The sequence below is a fragment of the Triticum aestivum genome, chromosome 6D, assembly GCF_018294505.1.
Source record: "Triticum aestivum cultivar Chinese Spring chromosome 6D, IWGSC CS RefSeq v2.1, whole genome shotgun sequence".
Taxonomy (NCBI): Eukaryota; Viridiplantae; Streptophyta; class Magnoliopsida; order Poales; family Poaceae; genus Triticum; species Triticum aestivum.
The window spans coordinates 111,370,197-111,378,063 of NC_057811.1; positions in this window are offsets into that span (position 1 = coordinate 111,370,197).

Here is a 7,867-nt window from a genome sequence, read left to right on the forward strand (position 1 = left end):
GGCCGCGGGAACTAGTCTCCGCGGCGAGCGGCGATGAGCTCTTTCATGTCCTGAAGACGCTGCTTGAGAACATCCACGGATTCCTCCACCAGCCTTTGGCGCTCGTTGCAGAGCATGTCATTCTCGTCCATAAGTTTCTTGACGATGACGCCGGTCCTCTTCAACAAGGCACTGGTCTCCTCCTGCTGGTCTGCACTTCGGACGATCTTCTCCCGCAGCAGGTCGCGCTCGGCCCGGAGCCTCTCATTGCCCTCCCTTAGTTGCCGGATGACGCCGGTAGCCTGTTCAAATGAGGCTTTCATGTCGTCCTGCAACCTCGCCCAGCCGGAGATCTGATCCATCTGGCTATGGACGATCGCATGCATGCGCCTGTAACAGTCGTCGCCTGCCCGCGAGAAATTTTCCCAGGCCGCCGCGGTGCGGCGGGACATCTCTGCTGCATTCGTGGCGCGGCGGGACATCTCTGCTGCTTCCGTGGCACGGTCGGACCAGTCTGCTGCATCGACGGTGCGGCGGGACCTCCGTGCTGCTTCAGCGGCGCTGCGGGACTTCTGTGCTGCTACTTCCGCGCGGCGGGACATGTCGGCTGCTCTCGCAGCGAGGCGGGACATCTCTCATGCTTCCGCTTCCATGCTCGCCTCTCCCTGGTGGCAATCTCTCGACCCAGAACTCACGCTGGCCATGGCAGACGCAAGGGAAGGATGCTGAATGACTTGTTTGTTTTTGTGGATGAGGAGTTGAGGAGGAATGTGCAGTCATCTTGGCATACTAGTATTTATAACCGAGTACTAATACGCTCCTAAGTGGGAAACCGTTTAGGTTGTGATCGGTGTGAACAGGTTTGCAATTCAATATAGCGTGGTACTAATACGCTCCTAAGTGGGAAACCGTTTAGGTTGTGATCGGTGTGAACAGGTTTGCAATTCAATATGATGGCGTGGAGTAATTTGGAATGTGACGAGACGCAAGCTCAAAATTTATTGACGGTTCTAGTTTCGAAGTGCGGCACTTTTCCCGGATGGAGTACTTCTTTTTCTACTCCCTCCTTTCTGGTTTTATAGGGCTTATCTCAAAATTTTAGTTTTTCCATTTTATAAGGCTCAATTTGGTTGTTCCCCAACACATGTTCAGATTCCAAGGTGCATTAAATCATTGCATGCACGTATTAAGAGAAAATTGACCAATGCATGTACTTTATGCGTGCATGCATTGCAATTAATGCATTGATAAACATAATTTTTTGAGAAAAACAAGAGCATTAATTAGGTGCTTTTGCAAACTACAAAAAATATTCCACCACTCACCATCTTGGTTGGTGAGATTTTTGAATTAAGCCCTATAAACCGGAAAGGAGGGAGTACTGCTGTGTACGTGCAATAACTGGCACCGTCGTATACATATCTTACGGTTAATGGGGCGTTCGACAGGAATAGCCGTGTGGCGAGCTCTCACACACGCGTATGTTTTTCTCGAAAAGGAGGATGATGACCCCCGGCCTCTGCATCTGGGAGTCACACACGCATCTGTAGCTACGAATTGTAGTGTTCTCAACCATCCGATTGGCTGTATCATGGATGTACCTATATACTAAAACATGTCTAGATACATCTATGTTTTGACAAATGGAAGGCATGTATTGTGGAACGGAGGGAGTGCTTGTCATCAAAATGGATAAAAAGGGACGTATCTAGAACTAAAATACGTCTACATACATCTCCTTTTATCCATTTTGATGACAAGTAGTACTTCTTACCCAAAGGAACTTTATATCCAACAGACACAAAATATCCGTTCGACTGTTGGAAATTACTGATCTGATGTCGAAGTAATTGCTGCATCGCCACCAAAACACACCATTTCTTAAGCTAAAGTAGACCAAGGTAATCCCTATATTAGCATATTACTAAGATAAACAGAAGGCACTGTAGAAACATTTAGGACGTGAGCTTGTCAATCTGAATATGGAGGGACACAAGCTTAGCCCCGGCCAGCAGCTTGGGCGGAACTGTCAAGAAGGTCAGCTCCTGCACGTCAACGTCGCCGGGATCCTTGCTGCTTGTCACCTCCATTTCCACCTTGACGGCGTCGGTCGTGCCTTTGGGCTCCCCCGGCGGGCCGTTCGCCCACAGCTTGGCCATGTAGTGCGGCAGTGGGGACGCCCCCACTCTAATGCAGACGACCGACACGGCGATAGGCGCGCCGATGTCGAGCACGCCGCCGACCAAGAAAAACACGCGGCGGTCCTCCTCCGCGAACAGCAAGAGCCGTGGCTCCGACAGTGGCACTTGCAGCTGGAGCACCTTGCCGTACTGGATCCTATGCATGGGCATGGGATGCGCGGTGCTGATGTGGTGGTAGAGCGCCGGCGGCGGGCCTTCGTAGCCACAGACGGGCACGGGGCATTTGCAGGGCGCGAGCGGACACACGCTCTGGTGATCGGCGAGCTTGTCGTAAGTGACGTAGAGCCCACAGCCTTTGTGCGGGCACTCCACCCTCACCGATGAAAGGACGGAGTCCACCGCCGTGTTCCGCACGTCGAAGCCACCACCGCGCTCGCACTTCTGGCACTGCCGCTGGTTCCCGGGGCGCTCGATGCGGCAGTCCGCGCAGGCCAGGTGCCCTCCCTTGCACTGCAGAAATCAATCAAACAACACATCAATCAAGAAACCTGCACCTTGCTCAATCAGCCGAACGGACGAGGTGTATTCGAACCTCATACACTGGAGGCGTCAAGGGGTGGAGGCACAAGGGGCAGTGGAGCACGGTGAGGTCCATCGAGACCTTAGAGAGCTCCATCATCGGGTCCTGTTCGGTCTGCATGATCTCGCCCTCCTCGTGCACAACCATCTCTCGACTTGGGCCGGGGTATTACAAAGATTTACCGTCATATATTTTATACTACTTCAAGGTGCATTAAATCAACACATGCAAGTATCAAAAGGAGAGTCACGGCATGCATGCATGCGTTGTAATTAATGCATCGGTAAACGCAAATTATTGAAATATATCGAGTGCAGTGCTTTGATGTGTCGCGTCAACTCGTACATCAACGAGAAGTTTGATTATCCTCTCCCTCGCGGACTTAACTGCACCTACCTTTGGCTGTATGACAGGTTGGCCACACACCTGTCGGGCCCACCTGTCATACACGCAAAGGCAGGAGCGTCCCTCCCTCGCCCATGAGCGTGGTGGCTGGCAAGACTAGGAGAAGCTTTTGCTACACGCTCTCCCTCCCGCACGCGGTGGACATGCAGCAGTTCAACCGGTGTCAGATGGCCAGAAGCGTACTGTAGTAATCCTCCAGTGCAGTAGTACTCCATCATTGTTCGACTTCCCGAAGAGGCGAAGAGCCAAGCGCAGCCCGGACGCTCGTGTGGCAGTTTCATGTGTAGAGTAGTCTAGGATAGCGTGTACCGTGCCTGTAAGCTTAAAATCGTTGGGGTCGGCTCCATGCTATGTGGTCGTCTCGAAGTTTAAAAAAAAATTAAAATAGTCTTCTGGCCCTACCTGACACCCTGGTGATTGTAGTTTGCACGCTCATCTGGTCAAGACAGGAATATATATTTTAATTTGTTTTTTTTTCGAAAAGGGGGACTCCCCGGCCTCTGCATCAGAACGATGCATACGGCCACATATATTTTAATTTGTGGTGGGTAAATGTTAGAGGTTGCAGCAAATATATTGTACACTACGGGTCTTTCAGCCAAGTTTAGAGGCAAGCATGTGGGGCCAGTGCTATGATGTGTCGCGTCAACTCGTACAACGAGGAGAAGCTTGATTTTACTACACGCCTTCTCCCTCACCCATGCGCGCGGTTGCTCGCAAACGAGGACAGGCTTTTGCTTAGTAGTACTTCTACAACAAGCTATCCGTCCCGCTCGCGGTGGACGGACATGCAGCAGTGGATTCGACACTGTAGAAGCAGTAGTAGTAACATCATTGTTCGTCTTCTCGAAGAGGCGAAGAGCCAAGCGCAAACCGAACGTTGCAGTTGCGAATATTGGAGCACGCATATAGCCAGGCTCTTGCATGAGATAAAATTGCTATGTGAGCCCACTATTGTACTAGTACGTACAACTACTTGCTAGTATAGCCCTGTAAACCATAAATGAGTATTTGCCCTTCTAGAGATTTCAACAAGTGACTAGACTACACCGAGACGGAGTACATATGGAGCAAAATGAGTGAATCTGCACCGTAAATAAATACGTACTAGTTCTATCATTTTCCTCTCCGAGGTGCACAATATTGAGTATACTGACTAGTATCTTTTTGACATGCATTTACGTTTTTTTACACAGTACAGACGCAAGCGCTCATATACACGCGCATACACTCACCCCTATGAACGCACACACGCACGACACTATCATCTTGAAATTTACGAAGTCACCATAGGCACCTCGTCGTCGACGGGTCCATAGGTGCTTGAATGCCAAGGAGAGAGAGGGTAGCGGTTCCCGAGACATTGAACGGTCAATGATGCATCCTCAATTACATGCAGAGAGAATTAACTGGAGAAGCAGAATAGAGCCAGCACGATGTGAATGCAACAGAGTTTGGACTCTCATATAATAAAGGCGCCCCACCACTCCAATCCATCTACTCCCAAGTCTCTGCGCAACACTACTCACTCCAATCCAAGACCAAGTGACCAGAAGCCACAAGCACCTATGGAGGCGATGGACGCGAGCGGCAGTCGGCTGTGCCAAATCATCCAAGGTGCCGGCCTGCGGCCCCGCACCGTGCAGCGTTTCCAGACGGTGCTGGCGACCGCAGGCATCGTAGCCCTCGCCGACGCCGGCTTCGCCTCTCGCATGGACGACATGATGGTCAACTCCATCCGCAAGTTCACCGCCATCAAGAAGCGCGCAAACGACCTTGCCGTACTGCTCCAGCCCGCGCGCCCAGGCTCCTCATTGCCTGCCACCCTCATCGGCCTCCATGGTGTTGAACTCTTTCAAGCCCTGGTGGCCCTGCAGGTGCCGGAGGTCGCGACGAAGAATGTGCACCTCGAGGCCGCGCTCGCCGCGCAGCGCCTCGCCATGCAAGAAACCGTCGACCTGCACATCCACGTCTACGAGGAAATCGTCTACATAGGCCACTACAAGGCAAGCGAGGACAGAAAGACGTTGGCCTTCTTCCAGCGGCTGGAATCTTTGCACGCCATTGTTTAGAAGCACGTCGACCTGGCCACGAAAGCCGCTGCTACTTAGGCGCTGTTCGGTGGGCCGGCGCCCTGAGTCGAGGAGGTGGACGTCGTCGATGGATGCATCTCTTCTTGCCTCTTGTAACCAGCACTGCATCGCCTCATGGCCTTAATGTTTTATTAGTATAGTACTCCCTCCGTTCCCAAATATAAGTCTTTCTAAAGATTCCAGCAAGTGACTACTACATACGGAGCAAAATGAGTGAATCTACACTCTAAACTATGTCTACATACATCTGTATGATGTATTCCATTTGAAATAGTATCTAAAAAGGCTTATATTTATGAACGGAGGGAGTATATGGCATTTTTATTCTAGTCGTAACGTTTTCACTGTGAGGTGGGGCCGCAGTTGAGCAAACCCACCCCGCCCACCGGGCGTCGGCCGAGTTTAGAATTAGAAGACAGGAACGAGGGAGGAGAGCTAGCTGTAGCACGGACGCTGTTATCAGATGGGACTCGTGTTTATAGAATATGAGTACTGAGCACTCGTGCCTCTTTTTTTTGAGGGAAAAATTAGTCGTATGTCTAGTACCACTAGTTGGGTGCGTGCGACCTATAGCTGTCATCACTTTGGGTCTCCTTTTCGAACCGCGGCTACGCTTCACAGTACATATTATTTCACGCATTTATCCTCCTATATGTACTCCTAGGCTATTTCCACATGCTCCCATTCACCGACATGTGGCATATAGAGCATCTGGGTCGTAGTGCATGCACGACTCGGAGCATATGCCGGGGTACTTTACATTTCAGACCTCACGAATTACATGCAAACCCCCTGCAGAAGAATAAATAAATGAATGAATTACTACATGAAACCGGATTATTTTCATGGAAACCGGAGCACGTTCATTAAATTTTGGACATAACACGTTTATAAAAAATGACCGGACCGAAACCAGTCTAAGGGCCTCTTTGATTTTTCCCGCAAAAAAGGGCCTCTTTGATTCGCAGGATACTGAAAACACAGGAATGGGGAAAGTATGATGGCAATGAACCGAGACGAGGAGAACTCTAACTCAGTTAGAGGTTAGAGTTACATGCTAACCCTGAACTAACTCTAAACCAAAGAGGTGTATGGATGGCAGGGTTAGATTGACAATAAATGCTCTATCTCAATCATTTGACTACTTTGGACCCTATTTCCTGCCGGATTTGGAGGGTGCTTGGATACGTTTTAGTTCCATGACTAAAAGTAGTGGGACTAAAACTTGCTAGCCTCACCCATGCTTGGATCCAAATACTAAAGAGACTAAAATCAAGTTAATGAGCAGTTATTATCCTCCAAACCCTCCAATCCAGAACTCGCCTGTGTTAAAGGAGAGGAGTTAAATGAGGAGAGAGAGGACTAACCCACATTTTAGTAGGGGTACCCCTGACTAAATTTTTTTAGTCTCAAGACTAGTTTTAGCCCCTCTTTAGTCAGGGGTGCTTGGAACTTTAGCCTCTTAAAGAGACTATTTTTAGTCAGACTAAAATAAGTCCCTTGGATCCAAGCACCCTCTTGGTGTGGCCGGCTCTTCTGTGGCCTCCTCCCGCTCACAATTGACATAAACGAACCATCTATACAAATCAAGCATGCAAAACATGATAATTTTTACTTTGTCCATACAAATGAGATATCCCACTTAAACATACAAGTCGTCAATCAAGCTTCACAAAATAAAAAAACACTTCATGAAACAAAGAATGAGCTAACTCATCACGGAAGTCATTCACGATAGGGAGGGAGCCCGGAGCCCCTCACGCACCGAGGGAGGAGCTCGCCATCGTCGCTCTGGAGGAAGGCTCTGTAGAGCCCAAGCCCCGGGAACCCCTCCGACGCCGGCCCTTGCGAGTTGAGGTCGACACCGGCATGGGTAGCAGGGCCGCTTGCCGCCGACTAGGAACTTAATCTTTGGGCCTCTGAAATAATGCAAGCCTGTAACTAAAATACCTAGAATGGTGAACTAGATCTTTGGGCCTCTAGAAATAATGCAAGCCTGAAACTGAAATACCTAGAAAGGTGAACTGAATCTTTGGGCCTCTAGAAATAATGCAAGCCTGAAAGTGAAATACCTAGAAAGGTGAACTGAATCTTTGGGCCTCTAGAAATAATGCAAGCCTGAAACTGAAGTACCTAGAAAGGTGAACTGAATCTTTGGGCCTCTAGAAATAATGCAAGCCTGAAATTGAAATACCTAGAAAGGTGACCTGAATCTTTGGGCCTCTAGAAAGATTTATTACCTCCTCAAGCGGCATCAAACAATTCCATGTGTGCACCACAAATCTATACCAAGTTTGATCAGGATCTACTTTTCCAAATCAGAATTAGCGCTAGAGCAAGCAAGATCAATGATATGGCCGTGAGACAGAGAAGGAACGAACAAACTCACCCCTCTCGCGACCTCCCTGGTAGATGCGCCGCCGCCGCGCACGACAGAGGGAGAAAAACTGGTGAAGGGGGAGCGGGGCGACCTTCGAAGGCCGGAGGGAGAGGGTGGCTGGAGTAGGGCGGTGGAGGCCGGAAGGAGAGGGCGGCCGGAGGAGAGAGAGGGTGAGCGGCCCTATGGGGAATAGAGAGGAGTCGTGCGAGAGGGGGGGAGCGATCTGGTGCGGGCAGGGGAGATTTTTTTAGTTCTCTTTTAGTGGGCCCGAGGATAACTAACCCAATTA